The 23569-nt window shown below is 46.7% G+C and overlaps 1 protein-coding gene across 1 annotated transcript in view; it reads left to right on the top strand.

Annotated features, from left to right (window-relative positions):
• DDX25 (DEAD-box helicase 25) overlaps positions 1 to 23569 on the top strand; it is a 139151-nt gene that overhangs the window by 18825 nt on the left and 96757 nt on the right. Inside the window, exons 2-3 of the mRNA XM_030220992.1 lie at positions 9932 to 9989; positions 10139 to 10186. The gene's annotated coding sequence lies outside the window, so the exon portion shown is untranslated. The remainder of the gene's footprint in view (positions 1 to 9931; positions 9990 to 10138; positions 10187 to 23569) is intronic.

Raw genomic sequence — 23569 nt, forward strand, 5'->3', positions numbered from 1 at the left:
GCCTGAGGCTCCTCTGATTGCCCCCCCCCGATGGATTCTAGCCTGGGACTGCCCAGTGAGGCTTTTTTCCCGGATGCTTGGCCTAAAGATAAGCGCAGAAGGGTTAATTCCCCTTCAGATTGTGGTGCACCTTTTTCCCCTCCGTGGTCGGGGTGTGAGGATTCGGAGAACTCTGACAGACGTTCTTGGTCTGAGGAACCAGAGTCAGGTGCGGATTTACCACAGGATCTGGATGATCCCTCCGCGGTGAGGATTTTCCACCGTTATGAGCTGCCAGCGCTTATTTCAGATACCCTACAGGCCCTCTCGATTGAAGATCCCGACAGTGGCATGGCCTCCTCGGGTAATCCCAGGATGGCTAGTACCAAGAAAGCTGCTCGGGCCTTCCCTTTGCATGACTCCATCCTAGAGCTTGTTTCGGCTCAGTGGGCTGACCCCGAGGGACCTTTGAGAGTTTCTAGGGCTATGGGGCAGTTATACCCTCTGCGTGAGGGACATATGGCTCGTTTTCAAATGCCTACAGTGGATGCCCTAGTCACTGCGGTGACAAAGAGAACTACCCTCCCTGTTGAAGGAGGTGTTGCCCTGAAGGACGTTCAAGACCGTAGGCTGGAAACAGCGTTGAAACGGTCCTTTGAAATTGCAGGTCTCACTGTTCGGGCGTCTGCATGCAGCTGTTATGCTGTGAGAGCCTGCCTAGCTTGGCTGCAACAGGCAGTGGCTCAGCCCGGAGATGGAGCGGAGCCCTTCTTGGATGTGGCTCCGCGGATGGAGTTGGCCTTGTCCTTTCTGGCTGATGCCCTTTATGACCTTGTCAGAGCTTCGGCTAAACAAATGGCAGTAGCAGTGGCGGCTCGCTGTCGTCTGTGGCTACGACACTGGGCAGCAGACATGGCCTCTAAGCAAAGGTTGGTGAAGTTGCCTTTTCAAGGACTTCTCCTATTTGGTGAGGAGTTAGAGAAAATTGTGAAAGGCCTGGGTGATCCAAAACCCCAGCGCTTGCCCGAAGATAGGCAGAGGCCTTCCTCTAAGGGCCAGGCGGTCCACTCCTCGTACAGACCTCGCTTCCGTGAAGCTAGAAGGTACCGCCCGGGGCGTTCTGCTGGGTTCACTTCACGTGCCCGTGGTCAGCAGAGGAACTCCTTTCGCTCGGACAAGCGTTCCGCAGCCGGTGGCTCAAGACCAGGAGTTCAGGGGCGACCCTCTCATTGATGGTGCGCCGGCCCTCTCCTCGATGCCTGTCATCGGAGGACGGCTTTCCCTCTTTGTCGAGGAGTGGGCCAAGATTTCCTCAGATCAGTGGGTTCTGGACCTGATCAGAGATGGATACAGAATAGAATTCAACGCCCCAGTAAGAGACGTGTTTGTGGAGTCCCGATGCGGTTCTGCCGTCAAACGGGTGGCGGTGGAGGAGACTTTACAAGGTCTGATTCAGTTAGGGGCAGTGACCCCGGTGCCTCCCGCTGAGCAAGGCTGCTGCCGATACTCCATCTACTTTGTGGTGCCGCGAAAAGGTGGGTCCTTTCGCCCTATTCTGGACTTAAAAGAAGTGAACAAGTCCCTGAGAGTGCGGCATTTCCACATGGAATCCCTGCGCTCCGTCATTGCGGCGGTTCAGCCAGGAGAGTTTCTCATGTCTCTAGACCTGAAAGAAGCTTACTTGCACATACCGATTTGGCCCCCGCACCAGAAGGTTCTGAGGTTTGCGGTGTTGGGAAAACAGCTCCCCGAACCTTTTCGAAGGTAATGGTGGTAGTAGCTGCTTTTCTCAGGTGAGAAGGTATCAGGGTTCACCCGTACCTAGACGACTGGCTCATCAGAGCAGACTCTGCAACAGAGAGCTTACAAGCTACAGCCAGAGTGGTCTCAGTACTGCAATCTCTAGGCTGGGTCGTCAATATGGCCAAAAGTCACCTGTCCCCTTCACAATCTCTAGAGTTTTTGGGGGCCAGGTTCGACACAGTCTCGGGCTATGTGTTCCTACCCGAGCTAAGGCGGTGCAAGCTTCAGAATCAGGTCCGTCTGCTCCTGAGGATGCCCCGCCCGCGAGCTTGGGGACATTGTCCAGCTGCTGGGATCGATGACAGCCACGATGGAAGTGGTTCCCTGGGCGAGAGCGCACCTGAGACCTCTACAGTATTCCCTACTCCGGAGGTGGTCTCCTATTTCTCAGGATTACCAATGCAGACTTACTTGGCTTCCTGCGGCCTGACTCAGCATGGAGTGGTGGCTCTCGGACAGCATGCTGCGGCGAGTAATGTCGCTGACGCTCCCCGTTTGGTGCCTAGTGGTAACAGATGCCAGCCTGAAGGGCTGGGGCTCACACTGCAAGGGGAAGCATGCCCAGGGTCTATGGACACCTGAGGAGTCGGAGTGGTCCATCAACCGCCTAGAGTTGAAAGCGGTGTTTCAGGCGCTTCTGGCCTTTCAAGTGACCCTGGAAGGATTGGCTGTCAGAGTGATGTCGGACAACACGACAACGGTGGCCTATATAAATCGACAAGGCGGAACAAGGTGCAGAGCACTAGCCGCGCAGGCCGAACTGATTTGCCACTGGGCTGAGCTGCATCTTCAGTGTCTGTCGGCAGCTCATATTGCAGGTCAGAGCAATGTGCAGGCCGATTATCTGAGCAGGCATCAGATCGATCCAGCAGAATGGAATCTGGCAGACGAAGTATTCCTGCAGATCTGTGCCAAATGGGGCAAGCCCGTGATGGATCTAATGGCGACAAGTGCCAATACCAAAGTCCCGTGCTTCTTCAGCAGACGGAGAGATCCTCGCTCGGCGGGGTTGGATGCCTTGGCTCAACCCTGGCCTCCGGGTCTACTTTATGTGTTTCCCCCATGGCCCTTGATAGGGCGCCTGCTCTTGCGGATTCGGCTGCACCCAGGAGAAGTGGTCCTCATCGCCCCGGATTGGCCAAGGAGACCTTGGTATGCAGACCTCCGACAGATGTTCCTGGAGGCTCCTCTGCCGTTACCTCTGGTACCGAACCTGTTGACTCGGACCTGTAGCCATGGAGGAATCCGGCCGCTTTGGTCTTACGGCATGGCTATTGAGAGGGCGCAATTGAGGGATAAAGGTTATTCCAATAAAGTTATTTCCACTCTCCTGCAAGCCCGCAAGCCAGGATTTGGGGCCTGTTTGAGTCTTGGTGTGCTTCCAGAGCCATTGTTCCAATGCGGGCTCCTGTCTCGCCGATTCTGGACTTTTTGCAGGAAGGTGTACAAAAAGGCTTGGCCTATAATTCCCTGCGGGTGCAGGTGGCAGTGTTGGCCTCCCTTCGTGGTAAGGTGGAAGGCTGCTCACCCAGATGTGGCACGGTTTCTTAGAGGGGTGCTTCGGCTCCGACCTCCAGTGCGAGCACCCTGTCCAGCTTGGAACCTGGGGCTAGTTTTGAAAACCCTGCAGGCGTCTCCTTTTGAGCCGCTTCGGCGAGCATCGGAGAAAGACTTTACACTGAAGGCCGTTTTTCTGGTGGCCATTACCTCGGCGAGACGGGTGTCAGAGCTCCAGATGCTGTCCTGTAGAGACCCATTTCTGCCATTTTCAGAGTCCGGAGTCACGGTTCGGACCGTGCCTTCCTTTATGCCTAAGGTGGTTTCAGCCTTTCACTTGCCCTCTTTTTCAGAGGAAGAGTTTCCAGAATCTTTTGGGCAGCTGCACCTTTTGGATGTGCGCAGGACTCTGCTGCAGTATCTGCGAGTTACTAACTCTTTCAGGACTTCTGATCATCTGTTTGTTTTGCTATCCGGTTCTCGCAGAGGGTCTCCAGCGTCTAAAGCCACTATTGCCCGTTGGCTCAAAGAAACTATCTTTTCAGCTTATCTGCTGGCCGGCAGGGTTCCGCCTGTAGCCTTTAAGGCACATTCAACTAGAGCGATTTCTTCCTCTTGGGCTGAAACTGGAGCACTCTCTCTTCAAGAGATATGCAGTGCAGCAACATGGGCTTCTAAGCTCTCCTTTGCCTGACATTACAGGCTGGATGTGGCTGCCAGGAGGGATGCGCGTTTTGGTGCACAAGTGCTAGCGCGTGGTGTGGCTTGTTCCCACCCTATCTAGGGATTGCTTTGTTACATCCCATACGTAATGGCTTCATCTGCTTGATGACAAGGAAGGGAAAATTAGGTTCTTACCTTGGTAATTTTCTTTCCTTTAGTCATAGCAGATGAAGCCATGAGCCCTCCCTGTATGATTGTCTGTATGCTGTGAATCTGTTTTTTCAGGTTCTGTTCTAATTTCCTGAAGTTCCTTCCTTGGGAGAAAGTTGGAAAACAATCTTCAGGATTCATGTTCAATTTAAATTTAGGAGGATGTGTTCATTCCCTCCAGCATGTTTTTTTTGGAGGATGTGTTGATTCTCTCCAGGAGGCGCGTGTGTTCCCCTCCAGTTCTATGAATAGGAGGATGAGTTCATTCCCTCCAGTGTGTTGGGAGGATGTGTGATTCCCTCCAGGAGGCGCGTGTGTTCCCCTCCACTTATACAATAAGGAGGATGAGTTTATTTCCTCCAGGAGGATGTGCATTCCCTCCTTTATGAGTTCATGCCCTTGTGATGGGCCATCGTTCGCTGTGAGGAAAGCTCTTGTGATTCCCATTGCGGTTTGCCATACTACTTTGGAAGCTTCAAATACTGAAGAGGCAGTGGAGCTAGCTGGCCAAGAGGGCACTGTGAAAGTTTGAGTGCTCTCTATCTCCCCTGCTGGTTGATGGACATAACCCATACGTAATGGCTTCATCTGCTATGACTAAAGGAAAGAAAATTACCAAGGTAAGAACCTAATTTTCCCTTTTCTATATTTTGATTATACTTGATGACCGTCCCTGGAGGAACTCTCACTGGGACTGGGAGAAAATGACGACCAGATATGATGTAGAGAGACGCCTGATCGCCGTTTTCTCCCAGTGAGTGTTCCTCCAGGGACGGTCATCAAGTATAATTAACATTAACACGCTTGCAGCTACACCAACTATAGATCTGGCATAACTACTGTCATACAAATGTAGCAGGGAGACACGTAAGTGGGAGCTCTGTCCATGTATATGCCACCTAACAAATATGGATTACTACACTTAATGTGTGCCAGTATAGAATAGCCCATTATAGAGTAGTCACCCTGATGTTACTTTTGTGGGAAAGTATTTTAAATTCTGGGCTTTAGTTTGGTCTCCTTATTTCTCTAAGGTGATGGTGGGTGGTGGTCTTCCTTTGCAAGGAGGGCGTTCTGGTCCATCTGAGCTGGATGGCTTCCTCATTTAGGCCAAGTCGGAGGAGGACAAAGGTGGACACAGGGTTGTTTGAAGTGCTTGAGAGTCTGGGATGGGTATTGCATTATGCCAAAAGCAAGCTCTTGTCTCATAGTCGCTGGAGTATTTGGGAGCACACTTCAACACCTGGCTGACTCATGGCAGAATTTTCAAGCTGCTTTTGGCAGTTTTGAAGCATTTGGTCACAGAAAAGCCCTCAAATATGGTATTATCTTCAGCTTTTAGGTTCTCTGATGATGATCCTAAAGCTGGTGCTCTGGGTGAGAGTGCACATGACCCCTTTTGAGAAGAGCATCTATCTCGCTGTTGCTTAAGTCCCAGGATTTTGATGTTCATTTCCTCCTCCTAGTATTGGACAGAACTAGCACAGGGGAGTCCTCCCCCCCCCCCCCCCCGAGAACCTTCAGAAAGGGGATGTGACGAAACAGTGGGTTTTAAGCCTGTAAACTGTATTATTTCTTGAAGTGTATTTCTCTAGTTTGGCCAGCAGATGATGCATGTTTATATTTACAGCTGTTACAGAGAAATGACTGTTTTCATCTTTGGTCTAACACAGATAGAAAGTAAGATGCAGTATACTTTTGAAAACTTGTTGTTCTGGGCGTTGATTGGACCAGGAGCTTAGTTCATCTAAGAGGTACCGACTTTCTTCCCCAGTCTTAGCCAGGGAAAAAAGAGAGAAAAATCTCTTTGCTGAGGCCCTGTGAACAGTTATATTTGATAACGTGTCCTGAACTCCCCAGGTACTAGTTAGGTGGTAAACAAATGTTAGTTTTATAATTGATACATATTTGGTTACCTGTAACTGTTTGTACCTTTTCTGTTCATTATTCTAATTTTTCATAAACATTTTTAGTTTATTGCGTACTTGTCTGGACTGACTAAGAATCCTTGTGGTTTCTGTGTTGGATCTGTGGGTGCTTTCTAGGAACTGGGGGACCACTCGGAGTGTGGCCCCAGTAACCGAGAAATCACTGTGGAATAATTTGAGAGCGGGAGACTCGCCCAGAGACGGTTGGGACCTAGTTGGTGGGAGGAGGGTGCTAGTGTAGAGCACAAGCAGCAGGTGCAGGCAGACCAGACCTGTGCTGGGGATAGATCCTCTAAGTGGCTGTGGGGTAGCCTCAGGCGGGTGGCTAGGCATTCTTGGAGCAGCTAGATACAATCCTGAGGATCTGCGGAGCACATTGTTTTGGACAGGAAGCACAAGGCCTGTGATCATCAACAAACTTGAAAACTGGGGCCATTCAGGTGGTTCCGGTCAGTTTTCTCCCTCTAACAAGGTGTGGTAGTTCATGACTTTTTGGGCAACGTGACTGTGGTGGCTTATATCAATAAATAGGGGGGCATGAGAAGCATACTAAGTAGCTGAGAGATGAACCTGTTCTGATGGTTGGAGAGTCGCCTGCAGGTGATTTTTGGCAGCCCATATAGCTGGGGTGAGAACTCAATTATTGTTTTATCTCTAATTGTTTAAATCTGTTCTAATTGTTATATAACTGTTTGTTTTGTAGCCCCTGATGCAGCCCAGTTGGGAGAAACACGGCCTGTGTCGGGCTTGTTAATTTTATTTTGATTTTTATTCATTAAATATTGTACTTTTTCACATACGTATCTGCTTTGTCTGTTTTCCATCTTGGAGTTTGCAGATTGATTACCCTGTTGTTTTCTTGTGAGGACACTCAGGCCAGCTTCCACAGCAGGATGTTGCTGGAACCAGGCGAATGGGAGCAGAGTCCTGAGCCATTTCAGATTTTTGTGGATCACTGGGGCCTTCCAGTGCTGGACATGATGCGGGAGAACTAATACTCTAGCTATTCTACAGCATGCTTTGGAGAAAGGTTGGTCCTGAATTCCCTGAGAGTTCAGGTGACAGTTCTGGCCTACAGTCATGATCAGATTGGCGTATTCAGACATTTTTTTTCCTTTTGAGGTGTCGAGCATCTTTGATCCCCTCTTAGGCAGGTGGTTCCTCAGTGGAAACTTTGGTCCTTAGCAGGCATTCCTTTTGAACCACTGAAGCATGCTACATTGAAGGATCTCCCCTTGAAAGTAGTCTTCCTGATGGCTTTTGTTCTGCTCATTAAATCTCTGAGTTGCAGACTTTATTGCAGGGACTCCTGTCTGTTTTGTTTCTGAGTCACTCTCCTTGTATCTTGTTCCCGCCTTCTTGCCAAGATGGTCTCTCCGTCTGAACAGACAATCTGCCTCTCGTCCTTGTTCAATAGAGGCATATGGGAGGAAGAACAAACTTCTTCTGTGGTTATTGAATATCTGAACAGATGATCTGCTTCTCGTCCTTTTCAATGAAGGCGTATAGGAGGAAGAAAAAACTTCTGTGGTTATTGAATAATCTTAGGTGTCTAGTCAGGTACGTGGAGGTGACTAATGCCTTCTAGAAGTCAAATAAGCTGTTCTGCTTAATGGTAATTGAAAGAGGGAAGTGGCAGCTAAGTTGCTGGCCAGTTGGTGAATCAAGGAGGTGATTGCTTCATCACATGTTTAGCTTTGATATTTCACCCAATCAGTAGGCTTTCTGGGTGGTTCACAATACACTAATTACAAAAAGAGGGGATAAAAGGAACTACAGTGTCAATAGGAAAGAAAAGAAGTAAAACACGCAGATTAAGCGACAGCAAACTCCCCTTGTCTCAACCAATGGGCATTGAAAGAAGGAAGTGACACATAAGTTGCTGGTCAGTTGGTGATTGGGTGATATATCAAGGCTAAACATATGATGAAGCAATCAGTAGGCTTTCTGGGCGGTTCACAATACATTAATTATGAAAAGAGGGGAGAAAAGGAACTACAATGTCAGGAAAGAAAATAAGTAAAATACGCAGATTAAATGGCAGCAGGCTTCCCCTGTCCCAACCAAGAGAATATCAGAACACGAGATTAAGAGGCCAGTAATATACTGTTTAACTATAGCCAAAGACATTGTTAAACAGGAATGTTCTTAAGCCAACTTTAAATGTCTACAACGAATGCTCTTTCTGAAGAGCTAAAGTTAGAGCATTCCAGAGGGAAGGAGCAGTGACACTAAAAGTTCTTGTTCTGATGGTATCAAGACCAATTTATATGAAATTAAAGAACAGCAAGAAGATTCTACTGGGAGGACGGTAGCAGCCTTGGCAAATATAATGGAGATTCAGAGTTGTGAACTTTGTGGATGAGGGTTAGAATTTTAAATGTTATTCTGATTAATGGGTAACCAGTGCCCCTCCCCTAACAAGGGAGGCGTGTGGTCAAATTTCTTAGAATTAGTGAGCAGTTTGATAGCCGTATTTTGAATGTTTGCAGTCTTTTCGTATCTGAGACCTGTAAGCCATTCAGTAGATTACAGTAGAGCTCTGGCAGCTGCTTCATGCTCATCTCTGCATTCCTTTGTTGAGCATTACAGGTTGGATATACAGACTCAAGAGGATTTTGCCTTTGGGGAGGCTGTGCTTAGGTTGGCTGTGGCTTCTTTTCACCTTGGTCTGTGAAGTTTGGTACTTACCGTACATTTGGACTGGTCTGGTAAGATAAGGAAGTAGAAATGTGATTATTAATTTCCTATCAGAGTCCTGCTAGACTGAGTCTGATTCCTGCCCAGGAATTCCTTGCCTGGAAGAGGCGTTCTCCTCTGGTATTGGTGCTTTCCTTTAAGATAGCGTTTTGTAGACACTAGAGCCCTTGCAAGAGGGGCGAGCAGGGTGGAAATCTAGGCTGTTGCTTTTATAGGGATTCATTTTTGATCTTATATTTTTCTGCTTTGACATTGGGCCTGATATTCAAAGTGATGTATCTGACTTCTGACCAGTTAAATCACTTGGTCAGAGCTAGCTGCTAATATTCAGTGGCATTTAACCAGCTAAGTGCCACTGAATATTGTGGTTAGCACTGAAAACAAAGCCAGTTATGTTGGGGATGTTCCAAGGATGGAGTCAGTAATTGGTTGCTTATGTGCTGATATTCAGCCCTTAAGCAGCCAGGTTTAGCGCATAAATGGGACTGCATAAGTCCTTTTTGTATGCAGTAACCTATGGCTGCTTAAGTGATGTATATTGACCTAAGTGTCTATGTGTTAGCTGGCTTAAAAATCACCAGATATTTAAAGCTGAAGCCCACACAGATCCCAGCCTTGAATATCTGGGAATAAAGTTGTTGGCGGTGAGAGAAATACTCATTGCCGATGGCTGAATATTGATCTCTTTGTATTTACTGGCAAGTTATGAGGCTGCACCACTCCTTATAGCAGTGATAATGTCACTGGAAGTACTTTGTGTTTTGCAGAGGCAAATCTGCTGTGGTGGAGTGGGGTGGGAGGCATAACCTATATGTCTGGACCGGTGTAGCAGGACGAAAGGAAATGATCAGATGATAACTAAATTTCTCCATACCTCTTGGCCTCTCCTTTGATATTGTGTACTTTTATCATCTCTCCCGCCCCCCTCCCATCATTCCTTCTGTTTAGTGGAAAAACTACTGTGCTGTAGATACAACAGGATTCTTAGTATACTGACGTTTTCCAGAAGAAAAGGTTTGTTTTGCTATTTTCTACTGAAGTATGTCTTGCATTCCTAACACTATTAGTATTACAAGTTCTTTACAAGTTCTTCAATTGTAAGTACTTCAATAAGAAAAGGTTACAAATGATAGCATTTGTTATTTAAACAGCTCTGTGATCATTCGCATTCTCAGAAGAGCTTCAAGAGTGAATCTTTAGGAAAGGCAGGTAAGAATTTCATTTCATTTATACATATTTTTTCTGTCATAAAGCTGTAGCTGTTCCTTAGTCACAGGAATTACAATACTATATATGGAAAAGAAAAAATTGATGTGTTCCTAACTTGTGCACTAATTTTCTTTTTCTTTTTTTTAAAGATGCAAATATCAGCTATCATGACTGTGAGGATGGTGAAGAGGAGACAGGTAGCTCTAAACTTTATATGTAATAGTCCCATCTTTATAATAGACTGTGTGCTGAAACATGAGTATGGTATTTTGATTAGACAGCATACTGCTGTTCCCATGGCAGCCGTCTCTTACGGATACTATCCGTAGATGTACAAATGTAAAATTGTGTTTGTTTTTTTTTTTTACTTTAATAGGTGTTCCTTCATGTTTGCACCTTTCTTCTGATTCAAGAGCAGAGCCTGGCACCTTCAGATTTAAGGGGCCCTTTTACTAAGTTGCAGCAAGTGCTAACGAGTGATTACTGCAACTTAAAATGGCTTACTGCAGGATGCATTTAGGTGTCCTGTGGTAAGTTCCAAATTACATACATCGCCACATTGGGGTGGAGAGTAGGTATTCTGCACTAATCAGTGCAAGATTACATGAGCCCTTACCGCCAACAAAATACACGTTGGTAACTAAGTGCTTTTTGGTAATTCTTTTTTAATGGCCTTGCGCTGATGGCAACATTAGCACATGGGCATTAATAGAAAAAATACAAATTTGGCTGTTTTACTGCTACGGTAAAAATGGCCTTAGCATGGGGGAAACTCGCATAAAGGTGCACTAAGGCCACTCTTTACACAGCTTAGTAAAAGCACCCCTAAATCCTTTTTTTTTTTTTTTTTTTTTTAAATCTGTATTTCTGCTTTCTGTGTTTGGAATTTATTTCTATAGAGGTATTTTGTTGAAAATTTAGAATTATATTTAAAACAAGTCATAGGAGATAAAACTTTATTGAACCTAATGCATTTGTAAATAGCTTGTGTCTGTTTATAGATCATTAACAAACTAATATAATAATCACCAAATGCGAAGTATTTTTCATTAGATTAAGCAACTGTACTCATCAGCAACTTTAAATTGTTAACAAATGAACAATATAAAGGTGCATATTGCAATCCAGTGGGATGGGGGCTAGTATTTTGTACGATTGACACATGTATAATTATCCCCATTGCAGAGAACTTGAGGAGTAGTCTAGTGGTTAGTGCAGTGGACTTTGAACCTGGGGAACTGGGTTCGATTCCTTGTGACTCCGGGCAAGTCACTTAAGCCTCCATTTCTCTAGGTACAAATAAGTACTTGTATATAATATGTAAACCACAGAAAAGCGGTACAGTGCACTCCATTTAAGTGCACGTCGGATAAGCGCATGCTCTGTTTAATGCCATTCCTTGTCATCAGCTTCAGGTGAATCCATTAACTGATGAGTTGTATCCGCCTATCAGCAGGTGGAGATACAGAACACTGTGACAGAACACAGTGACCCTTGGATGGCTAGCCCCAACTGCCTTCAGTATTTCTCTATCTCCCAGCAGGTGTGGATGTAGCTTGATCAGCTCCTGGATTTCTGCCTGGGGTGGCTCCTGTGCTTTGCCAGTTGAGCAGGGGTGTTGTGGCTGGTGGTGCCCACTTTAAAGGCATATAGGTTCGCCCTTCCCCTGCCTTACCCATTCCCCCCTCCTCCCGGAGTCCCTCTGTTGCTGCCTGCCTCCTACTTTCCTCACAGCGTTAAAAAGAAAAGAAAGTGCGCGATTATACAGCGTTGCTATTTCTGAGGCTTTTTCCAGAGATTCTGGTTCTGTGCAGCTTGACTGGAGCTCGTTCCAAACGGGGTAAGTTTTGGTGCGAAGCTGCCATTTTATTGCTATATTTCTGTCCAGTCGGGCGATGGCTGCTGAGGGAGTTAAGCACTGCTCCTGTTGTGGTAAGTGGAGATCAGCAGCGGGACTGTGCAAAACGTGCTCCTTAGACGCGCGTGCTAGTACGAGCATGCCGAGCGATGATTCTTCCTGCTCGATGGAGCTGGCAGCAGGCGCCATTTTGGAAGCGCCGCATGTCTTGACCATCGCGGTTGCGGAGGAGTCTGAGTGTAGGGGAGCGTCTCGTTTAGAGGCTGCCAGAGGAGCTCCAACATCCGTTTCAACTAATTCGGAGGCGGAGGGTCAGGGTGAGTTTTTCTCCCCTGAGTTTGTGCTTTTAATGCATAAAGCCTTTATTCTGAAAAGAGCTCTGCCTCAAGTGTCTGACACTGCGTTGCATTCTGGATCCCCTCCGGGTGTCGATGGCCCGGGGCTGGCTACAGAGGTTATTTCTTCCCCCGAGCGTTGGAAGAACGCTAAACGTAGATGGGTAAATTCCCCGTCTGAAAGTGGCGCACCTCCCCGTGGTCAGGCTGTGGGGAGTCTGAGGGATCTGGCAGGCCCTCATGGACGGATGATCCAGAGGAAGGGTGCCTGTTTGCCACTGGATTCGTATGATCCCAGTGCGGTTCGGATTTTCCACCACGACAAGCTGCCAGCTCTCATTGTTGACGCCTTGCAGGCCCTCTCGATTGATGATCCTGCTGAGGGCAATGCCTCCTCTGTTAATCCTTAGGATGGCGAGTACTAAGAAGCCTACTCGGGCCTTTCCTGTGCATGACTCCATCCAAGAGCTTATCTCAGCTCAATGGTCTGACCCCGATGGGCCTTTGAAAGTGGCCAGGGCTATGGGTCAGCTTTACCCTCTGAGTGAGGAGCACTTGGCCCCTTTGAGGATGCCTAAAGTGGATACGTTGGTCACGGCGGTGACTAAAAAGACCACTCTCCCAGTAGAGGGAGGGGCCGATTTGAAAGACATGCAGGACCGGGGGCTTGAATCTGCGCTGAAGCGGTCCTTTGAAATATCGGGCCTTGCCTTTAAGGGCGTCTATTTGCAGTTCCTATGCAGCCCGGGCCTGTCTTTCCTGGTTACAACAGGCAGTGGAACAGTCCGCGGATGGTGCGGGGCCCCTCTCTGAGGTTGCCCCGCAGATGGATTCGGCCCTGTCATTTTTGGCTGAAGCCCTTTATGATCTGGTCAGAGCTTTGGCTAAGCAGATGTCTGTGGCGGTTTCAGCGGCTGACATGGCCTCTAAGCAAAGGCTGTTGAGGTTACCCTTTCGGGGCCTCCTGTTATTTGGAGAGGAATTAGAGAAGATTGTTAAAAACCTGGGGGACTCTTAAGCCCCAGCAGTTACCTGAGGATAGGCCGAGGCTGCCTTCCAAGGGTCCTGTGTTTCCCTCCTCTTCAGACCTCGCTTCCATGAAGCTCGCAGGTATCGCCCTTGGTGCTCTGCTGGGTTTTCTCATGGCCGTTTTCAGCAGAAGAACTCCTTTTGCTCGGACAAACGCTCCGTAGTGGCCGGACTTCGGCCAGGAGTTCAGGGGCGTCCTCCACAATGATGGGACGCCGGTCCACTCCTTGATTCCTGCAGTAGGAGGACGGCTTTTCCTCTTTCTCGAGGAGTGGACCAAGATTACCTCGGATCAGTGGGTCCTGGACCTGATCAGAGAAGGTTACCGATTGGAATTCGGTGCCCTGGTGAGAGACTTGTTTGTGGAGTCCCGATGCGGCACTGCTGCCAAACGGGCAGCGGTAGAGGAGACCTTGCAAGTCTTGCTGTACCTCGGATCGGTGATCCCGGTGCCTCCCGCCGAACGCTGCTGCGGTCGCTATTCCATTTATTTTGTGGTGCCTCAAAGGCGGGTCTTTCAGACCGATCCTCGACTTACGAAGAGTCAATGAGGCCCTAAGAGTGCGACACTTTCACATGGAAACCCTGCGCTCCGTCATTGCGGTGGTGCAGCCAGGAGAGTTTCTTATGTCTCTGGACCTAAAGGAAGCGTATTTGGCCCCCACAACAGCGGTTTCTCCGGTTTGCAGTGTTAGGACAACATTTCCAGTTTTGGGCCTTGCCTTTCTGCCTAGCCACAGCTCCCTGTACCTTTTCCAAGGTAATGGTGGTGGTAGCTGCCTGTCTCAGGCGAGAGGGGGAATCGGAGTTCACCCTTATCTCGACAACTGGCTCATCAGAGCGGATTCGGCAGACAAGTCATCTTATCACAGCCAGAGTGGTTAGTCCTGCAGACTCTAGGCTATTGGTCAATATTGGGTATATTGGTCAATATACCCAAAAGTCACCTGACCCCCTCTGTCTCGAGTATTTGGGGGTCAGGTTCGACACTGCCTCGGGGTTTGTTTTTCTCCCCGACCAAAGGCAGTGCAAGCTTCAGAATCAGGTCCGTCTGCTCCTGCAGATGCCTCGCTCTTGAGTTTGGGACTTTGTCCAGCTGCTGGGGTCGATGACTGCCACCTTGGAGGTTGTTCCATGGGCAAGAGCGCATATGAGGCCTCTGCAGATTGTCCTGCTTCAACAATGGTCTCTGATTTCCCAGGAATATCAACACAGACTAACTTGGCTCCCTGCTGCTCGGCTCAGTATGGAGTGGTGGCTCTCCGACAGGATGCTACGCCAAGGAATGCCGCTTGTACTTCTTTCTTGGTGCCTGGTGATAACGGATGCCAGCCTTTTGGGCTGGGGAGCGCATTGCCAGGGAAGCTATGCTCAGGGTCGGAGGACACCCTGTGTGGTAGTCCATCAATCGCTTGGAACTGAGAGCGATATTCCAGGCTCTTTTGGCCTTCCACAAGACTCTGAAGGGGCTTGCTGTCCAGGGTCTGTCAGACAACACGACAGCGGTGGCCTATATAAATCGTCAGGGCGGCACTCAGTGCAGGGCCCTGGCTGTGGAGGCCGCTCAGATTTGCCACTGGGCCGAGCTCCACATTCAGCTTCTGTCAGAAGCTCACATAGCAGGTCAGAGCAACGTGCAAGCCGATTTTCTCAGCAGGCATCAAATTGACCCGGCGGAATAGGAACTGGCAGAAGTTTTTCTTCAGATTTGTGCCAAATGGGGGACACCCGGAATGGATCTAATGGCGTCAAGTGCAAATGCCAAAGTCCCTCGCTTTTTCAGCAGAAGGAGAGATCCTCACTCGGCGGGGTTGGATGCACTGGCTCAACCCTGGCCCTCAGGCCTCCTGTATGTGTTCCCTCCTTGGCCCTTGATAGGGCGAGTCCTCCTTCGGATTCGACTATACCAGGGACTGGTGATTCTTATCGCTCCGGACTGGCCAAGGCGTCTGTGGTATGCGGATCTCCGCCGGATGATGGTGGAGGCTCCAATTCATTTGCCTCTGGTGCCGAGGTTCAAGGTCCGGTGTCTATGGAGGATCCCTGCCGATTTGGTCTTAACGGCCTGGCTCTTGAGAGGGTGCAATTGAGAGACAAGGGCTACTCTAACAAGGTCATTTCCACTCTCTTGCAGGCCCGCAAGCTTATGGTCAGATCTGGCGCAAGTTTTGAGGTGTGGTGTGTTTCAAAGGCGATCACACCCACGCGGGCTACAGTCGCACCGGTGCTGGACTTTTTGCAGGATGGCTTACAAAAAAGCGTGGCTTACAATTCCCTGCGGGTTCAAGTGGCAGCATTGGCATGCTTTCGAGGGAAAGTCTGTGGCTTATCCCTTGCTGCTCATCCGGACATTGCCAGATTTCTCAGAGGGATGCTGCGGCTCCACCCTCCAGTGCGGTCGCCTTGCCCGGAGTAACGGTACGTACAGTGCCCTCCTTCCTGCCTAAAGTGGTTTCAACGTTTCACCTGAACCAGCCCATTTTTCTTCCTTCCTTTTCTAGGGAAGATTTTCCGGATTCCTTTGGGCAGTTACATCTTTTGGATGTCCACAGGGCTCTGTTGCAGTATTTACAGATGTCAATGACTTTGGGACCTTGGATCACCTTTTTGTATTGTTGTCAGGTCCTCGACACGGGTGTCCAGCGTCTAAGGCCACTATAGCCCGTTGGCTTAAGGAAGTCATTTAGGGCGCATTGTAGGTAGTCACAAATGCAATAATGAGACTTTATTTTTGTAATTGTCAAGTTTACTTTTGTGGTCAAAGGATCTGTATCTTTCTGGTTGTAACAAGGTCAACACAGGAAAGGTGGAAAGAGTTTGTCAATAGGGGCTTCATATCTTTTAACCTACTCATGTAAATGTCAGAGCTGTTATTTAGGAGTAAGTATGTTTTGTTTGCTCCTGAACGGCTGAGATCATACAGGGTCAAAGTAAATTCAGACTTATCCCTAAACTGGAGCAACAGATGGGGGGGGGGGGGTCCCCCAAGGCTCCCTCCTATCCCTAATACTGTTCAGTGTTCTCTTCCAATCCTTAAGTTCACTACTAGATAAAAATGGCTTTCTCCACTACATCTATTCTGATGATATCTCAGTATTTAATCTGCATACAATCGATTCTCAAAATAGACGTACAGTGGTGGAAATAAGTATTTGATCCCTTGCTGATTTTGTAAGTTTGCCCACTGACAAAGACATGAGCAGCCCATAATTGAAGGGTAGGTTATTGGTAACAGTGAGAGATAGCACATCACAAATTAAATCCGGAAAATCACATTGTGGAAAGTATATGAATTTATTTGCATTCTGCAGAGGGAAATAAGTATTTGATCCCCCACCAACCAGTAAGAGATCTGGCCCCTACAGACCAGGTAGATGCTCCAAATCAACTCGTTACCTGCATGACAGACAGCTGTCGGCAATGGTCACCTGTATGAAAGACACCTGTCCACAGACTCAGTGAATCAGTCAGACTCTAACCTCTACAATATGGCCAAGAGCAAGGAGCTGTCTAAGGATGTCAGGGACAAGATCATACACCTGCACAAGGCTGGAATGGGCTACAAAACCATCAGTAAGACGCTGGGCGAGAAGGAGACAACTGTTGGTGCCATAGTAAGAAAATGGAAGAAGTACAAAATGACTGTCAATCGACAAAGATCTGGGGCTCCACGCAAAATCTCACCTCGTGGGGTATCCTTGATCATGAGGAAGGTTAGAAATCAGCCTACAACTACAAGGGGGGGAACTTGTCAATGATCTCAAGGCAGCTGGGACCACTGTCACCACGAAAACCATTGGTAACACATTACGACATAACGGATTGCAATCCTGCAGTGCCCGCAAGGTCCCCCTGCTCCGGAAGGCACATGTGACGGCCCGTCTGAAGTTTGCCAGTGAACACCTGGATGATGCCGAGAGTGATTGGGAGAAGGTGCTGTGGTCAGATGAGACAAAAATTGAGCTCTTTGGCATGAACTCAACTCGCCGTGTTTGGAGGAAGAGAAATGCTGCCTATGACCCAAAGAACACCGTCCCCACTGTCAAGCATGGAGGTGGAAATGTTATGTTTTGGGGGTGTTTCTCTGCTAAGGGCACAGGACTACTTCACCGCATCAATGGGAGAATGGATGGGGCCATGTACCGTACAATTCTGAGTGACAACCTCCTTCCCTCCGCCAGGGCCTTAAAAATGGGTCGTGGCTGGGTCTTCCAGCACGACAATGACCCAAAACATACAGCCAAGGCAACAAAGGAGTGGCTCAGGAAGAAGCACATTAGGGTCATGGAGTGGCCTAGCCAGTCACCAGACCTTAATCCCACTGAAAACTTATGGAGGGAGCTGAAGCTGCGAGTTGCCAAGCGACAGCCCAGAACTCTTAATGATTTAGAGATGATCTGCAAAGAGGAGTGGACCAAAATTCCTCCTGACATGTGTGCAAACCTCATCATCAACTACAGAAGACGTCTGACCGCTGTGCTTGCCAACAAGGGTTTTGCCACCAAGTATTAGGTCTTGTTTGCCAGAGGGATTAAATACTTATTTCCCTCTGCAGAATGCAAATAAATTCATATACTTTCCACAATGTGATTTTCCGGATTTAATTTGTGATGTGCTATCTCTCACTGTTACCAATAACCTACCCTTCAATTATGGGCTGCTCATGTCTTTGTCAGTGGGCAAACTTACAAAATCAGCAAGGGATCAAATACTTATTTCCACCACTGTATCTAGGGTCCAACAGTGCATCAACTTGTTAGACAAATGGGCGCATGTTCACAGGCTAAAACTTAATACTGAAAAAACAAATTTCTATGCAACATAAAACCAGCCTAAATCCCTAAGCCAATTGCCGTCAACCAAATGAACTTCAGTCTCTCTTCCACCATTTAAACTCCTAGGTGTTCAAATCAATTTCACTCTTTCTCTGGAAGCGCAAGTCAACGCCCTGGCCAAAAAATGTTTCTACTTAATGAGAGAGCTCCGTACCATCTGGAAGTACTTTGAAACCAACTGGTATGAACGACTGGTATATGCACTGGTACTGTCATCTCTTGACTACTGCAATCTAATATACCTAGGCTGCACGAAAACTCGAGACTTCAAACCATTCAAAATACATCAATTGGACTAATCTTCAGGCTATCAAAATTTGACCTGGTCTCCTCTTCTTACATCAAACTACACTGGCTCCCCGTTGAGGTGAGAGTATTCTTCAAATTGGCCTGCTTCCTCTTTAAAACACCGGAAGAACTGATCCCCAGCTACCTACTAGCACATTTCTGTTACTTCAACCAGATCAAGCAGACAAGAAGCCGTCAAATTCTTCATTTTCTCCTCATCCAAGGGCAAGAAGAGATTAGTGTTCTTCGAGAAACCTCTTGCCAATCAAGCCACCAGAATGTATTTTCCTACACAACACAATTCTATTTCATGTTCCGGAAAAAGTTAAAAACTTTAAAATATGTATTGTAGTTAGATTTCTTCTTATCTTCAAAGCAACTACTGTAATTCACAGAGGAGTATTCGATCTTTATCCCTACAAAAAGTTTGTAAACCGCTTAAGAACTGTAAAGGTATTAGTTGGATATAAGCCCTAATGTAATAGGTGTGTCCAACAAGCGAGTGGAGATAGAAAATACTGAGAAGCTAGACTGGATGCCAAGAGAGACATGTCTCGGCTCAGTTTTCTACCTCCAGCAGGTGGATGAACAAACGCATTTTTCAGCCTCTTTTTTTCTGAGTGATATGCTCCTGGTCTAGTTGAGTCTGAGTCCTCTGAATCTGCATAGTCGTATCTGGAGTTCTTCAGATCCCTTGTCTGTGGTGCCCTGTGAATTCACTGCTTCCTTCCCTTCATCTCTCCGTTGTTTCCTGTGGAGCTCTCTTTTTTTTTAGAACATCAGGCTTTAGAGAAGGAAAGAGGTTTACTGGAGACCGTGGGATAGAGTATTAGTCCTGAGTCTCTCATCTGTGGTAAGACTTGTGGAGACTCTGAGCTTGGGGGGAGCAGCTGGTAGTGGTAAGTCCGACTAAAGTTTGATTTGGGACTGCTTGGAAGGCTGCAAGTTCTACTTGGTGCAGGGGAGATATCCTGACTCATTGCTTGAGACATGTTGAGCTGCACTGGTGACGAGGTGAATGTTGATTCCCAGGGAGGCAGTGTTACGGCTGTGAGACCCGCAAGCCAGTGTCTGGGCATTGCAGAGTGTGCAAGCTGGGAATCTCACAGGACAACGAGGAAATGGTCGACAGCAGCATATCTCCGGATTTGGCTCAGCCTCTGAATATGCCAGGGTCTTCTGGCTCTTCGGCAGGGCTGGTGTATGTAGTTTGATGCACAAGAACACAGGAACGGATGCCATTTTGTTGGGGCCAACTAGCAGTGAGGAGCTGCATCTGTCTGATCACGCACAGAGTATAGGTGCCATTTTACATAGCATATGTGAGGGTGTGGAGCATGTTTGAGGGCTGGTGTTAGCACAGTGTTTCTCCCTTCTCTGCTCAGATTGCACATATCCTAACATTTCTCAAGGCAGGTTTTCAGTAAGGATTGACATTGGGTTCTTTAAAAGTTCAGGTTGCAGCTTTGGCCTGTTTCTTGCGGCTTATCTGGATATCATTTGATTCTTACTGGGTGCTTATGGTCTCCCTTTCGTGCGCTGTTTCCAGAATGGCATTTAGTCCTTTGAGCTTTTCAAAAACCTCCTTTTGAGCCACTTTGGTAGGCCTCCTTGAAAGCTCTTATGTTAAAGACTGCGTTCTTGGTGGCTGTTGCATTGGCTCTTAGGATTTTGGAGCTTCATGCTCTCATGTTGGGATACCTGTCTTCGCTTTTTGGAGGTGGGGTCTCCCTGTGCATGGTTCCCGCCTTTATTCCGAAAGTTATATTGACATTTGATCTCGATGAGTCTGTGGTGCGTCCGTCCTTTCGCAGAAAGGACAAAGGGGCTTGGTATTCTTCCTTGAGGACTCTACGCTTCATTAGATATCTGGACGTCACAAATGAGTTTCACAAATCAGACACTATGCTTTTTTGGTAAACAGAGGCTTCACCTCATGGCTTCCAAACCCATAATTGCTAAATGGCTGAAGTCTATCGTGTCAACTTATTTGCTAGCGGGGAAACAGGCTCCTCACGCCTTGTGGGCTCATTCTGTGAGGCATACAGCGACATCCTGTGTGGAGATTACTGTCTCCGGCAATATTTGCAAGGCGGCACCAAGCACTACAGGTGGACATTGCGGCACCCTTGGTGGCCAGTTTTGGGCTTTGGTCCTCACAGCGGTGGCGCCAGGATCCCACTTACTCTTGGGATTGCTTTTGAACATTCCACAAGTTTTGGAATAGTGGGAAGCTTCTTAATGGAAGGAGAAATTAGGTCACTCCCACTATTCCAGAGGACCATCCAAGGTTTAGATGTTGACTTGGACACACACTGCAATGTTGGTGCGAGGTAATGGGTCATTTTACAACTGTCAACTTGCATTGTTCTTCCTGCATATTTCTTGTTCTCTACAAGTTGTCCATAGATGAGAGGTCCACACATGTTTGCTCGTTTGGTTAGTGTTAGGTTAATGAGTTGTTTAAGGTTGTGTTCTGAGTTTCTCCTTACTGCTTGTCTATATAAATTAACTTGTTTAGTTTTTAAGTCATTGTTTGGTCTGACTTCAGAGAGTCTTACAGTGCTGCTTTTGATTCCTTCATAGGGACATTATATTTCTCTCTTACCCTACAAGTTGGCTTTCCTTCCCTTTAGAATATTGGTTTTTAAATATGTTTATGAATGTTCTTTCCCATTTCAAGGAGCAAGAGTTTGAAATGGATTTCCATGGGAGATGAACATTTTATCTTATTGCTTCAGGAAAACTCTGAAAACGTACCTATTTGAATTAGATCTTAAATGTTGATGTTTAAAAGCAACTGAGTTGTTGGTATGATGGCATAGGAGGGAATATACTCAAATGGATCAATGGTTTCCTAACCATGAGATCTTATCAAGTAAAAACAAACTCAAACATATCACCATCATGGAGTACCGATTGCGGAGTACCCCAGGGTTCACCTCTCACCTATATTATTTAATCTGATGATGATCCCCCTTGCTCATGCCCTATACAAGCATAATCTTAATCCTTTCTGTATGCGGATGATGTCGCCATTTACATACCGTTCAACTCTAATCCAACAGAAATCACTGTTGCAATAAAGACTAGTTTAAGCTTAATGGATGCCTGGGCATCGGCATTCAAACTCAACAAGGAGAAACCTCACTGCCTTATTCTCACCACAAAACAAACCTCCCTTCATCCATAAAAAATCCAGAACATACTCTCCCAATATCGGACAAACTGAAGATCCTTGGAATTACTATTGACACCAACCTAACCCTGGAGAGCCAAGCCTCTGCCACCACGAAGAAAATGTTCCATGCAATGTGGAAACTCAAACGGATCAAACAATTCTTCCCAAGGGAAACTTTCCGTAACATAATTCAAACAGTGGTACTATCACATGTTGACTACTGTAACGCCATATATGCGGGATGCAGAGAACAGATCTTAAGGAAACTCCAGACCGCACAGAACACGGCAGCTAGACTCATTTTCGGAAAGACAAGATTCAAAAGTGCTAAACCCCTACGCGAAATACTGCACTGGCTACCAATCAAGGAACGAATAGCCTTCAAAATTTGCACTCTGGTCCACAAAATAATCCATGGTCTGGCCCCAACCTACATGACCGGACTTATCGACTTACCAACTAGAAACATCATCGAATCATCAAGAACATTTCTAAACCTGCATTACCCAAACTGTAAAGGACTAAAATACAAATCAACATATGCATCCAGCTTTTCCTACATTTGCACCCAGCTCTGAAACGCTTTACCTAGAAACATTAGAACTGCGAACACCCATCTAAAATTTCGAAAAGACCTCAAGACTCACCTCTTCCGGAAAGCCTACCCAGCAGACCCGAACTAATTCATGAACAATGCATCACATCTTTTGATCTAAGAAATGAACAATACCCCTTCCACATAATCCTATTACTTCAAACTGTACGAATTTTACCACTCCAGTTATAATTCTACCTTTATCCTACTCTGTATTGCTCACTAGAAACTGTAGTCCCATCCCTGGAGACTTAGCCTCATTGGGATTACTTTTCTCTATATGCTACTATATATTCGTCCCAGAGTTGTATTCTCTTTTCCGGAACCTTATCAGCTTCCTTGCACCTACTGTTACTCTATTTTCCACTCTGCATATAATCCCGGAGTTGGTACTCTCCTCTCGGAACCTGTAAGCCACATTGAGCCTACTGCTATGCGGGGAAAATGTGGGATACAAATGTAATAAATAAATGTTTGTTTATTCATCTATTATTGAGACTCTTGGTTTGTTAACTGCAGCGAAGGTTTGGGATTCAAGTGGTATACAAAGCCTCTATAGTATAATATAGCTGGACTGGATGCCAAGAGAGATGTGCCAGCTCGGTTTTCTCCACCTGCTGGTTTATGGACACAGCTATCTCACAGGTTCTGGAATAGTGGGAAGCACTAATGGAAAGAAATTTTCAGGTAAGATCTAATTTTTCCTTGTCTGTGGTAATGTTGTTCTGCTTGTTTATAAACAGGGAGAGCTGCCCTCCTATTGGTATCTCTGATAACTGGATATAGTCAAAAACTAAGACCTGGTTTAGACTGTTGCTGGATAGGCGACTTTTATGACTTCTTGTCCCTTTGCCTTTGATACTGTTAATACTGTTGAGGGGACCTTTGTGACCTGGTTGTTTGATAATAGTTATACAGTTGAAATCATTTTTATTAATAGTAAGGTGTTCTATAAATGTCGAATTGGTGCCTTTGCAAAGAAGGCCTTCCATGGTGGATGTTATCTGCCACCAAAGATTGAACACTAGAATGATCATCCTTAGAGACACTGTTTCCTGTACTTTTGTCATCAAAGAGATTTTCACCTCTACATGGAACTTCTGCATCCATTTGTGTATGTCTTCCCTGAACCAGATAATATCACCAAGTCCATTATTCTAGATGTTATTGTGACCATTCCCCTTCACTCTGTGCTGTAGGTATGATATGCTGATCTAATCAGAAACTCTGTGCACTCTTCCAGATCCTGCAGAACTGGTGAAACTGAGATTGATTCCCCTTTGGAGTTGGAAGGCATAGAGTCTTGCATTTTTTTTCTGATACAGTCTTGTAAATACTGGGTCATTTGGAACTGATGGGTATTGTTCTGGAATTTAATGCTGTATTTTGGAAAAAGAAATTCCTTAAAGATACTTTTCTAGTGATCTGTTGGAATAGTTTCTCCAACTGATGTGCTTGC

This window comes from Microcaecilia unicolor, chromosome 12 (assembly GCF_901765095.1).
Source record: "Microcaecilia unicolor chromosome 12, aMicUni1.1, whole genome shotgun sequence".
In the NCBI taxonomy this organism is placed as follows: domain Eukaryota; kingdom Metazoa; phylum Chordata; class Amphibia; order Gymnophiona; family Siphonopidae; genus Microcaecilia; species Microcaecilia unicolor.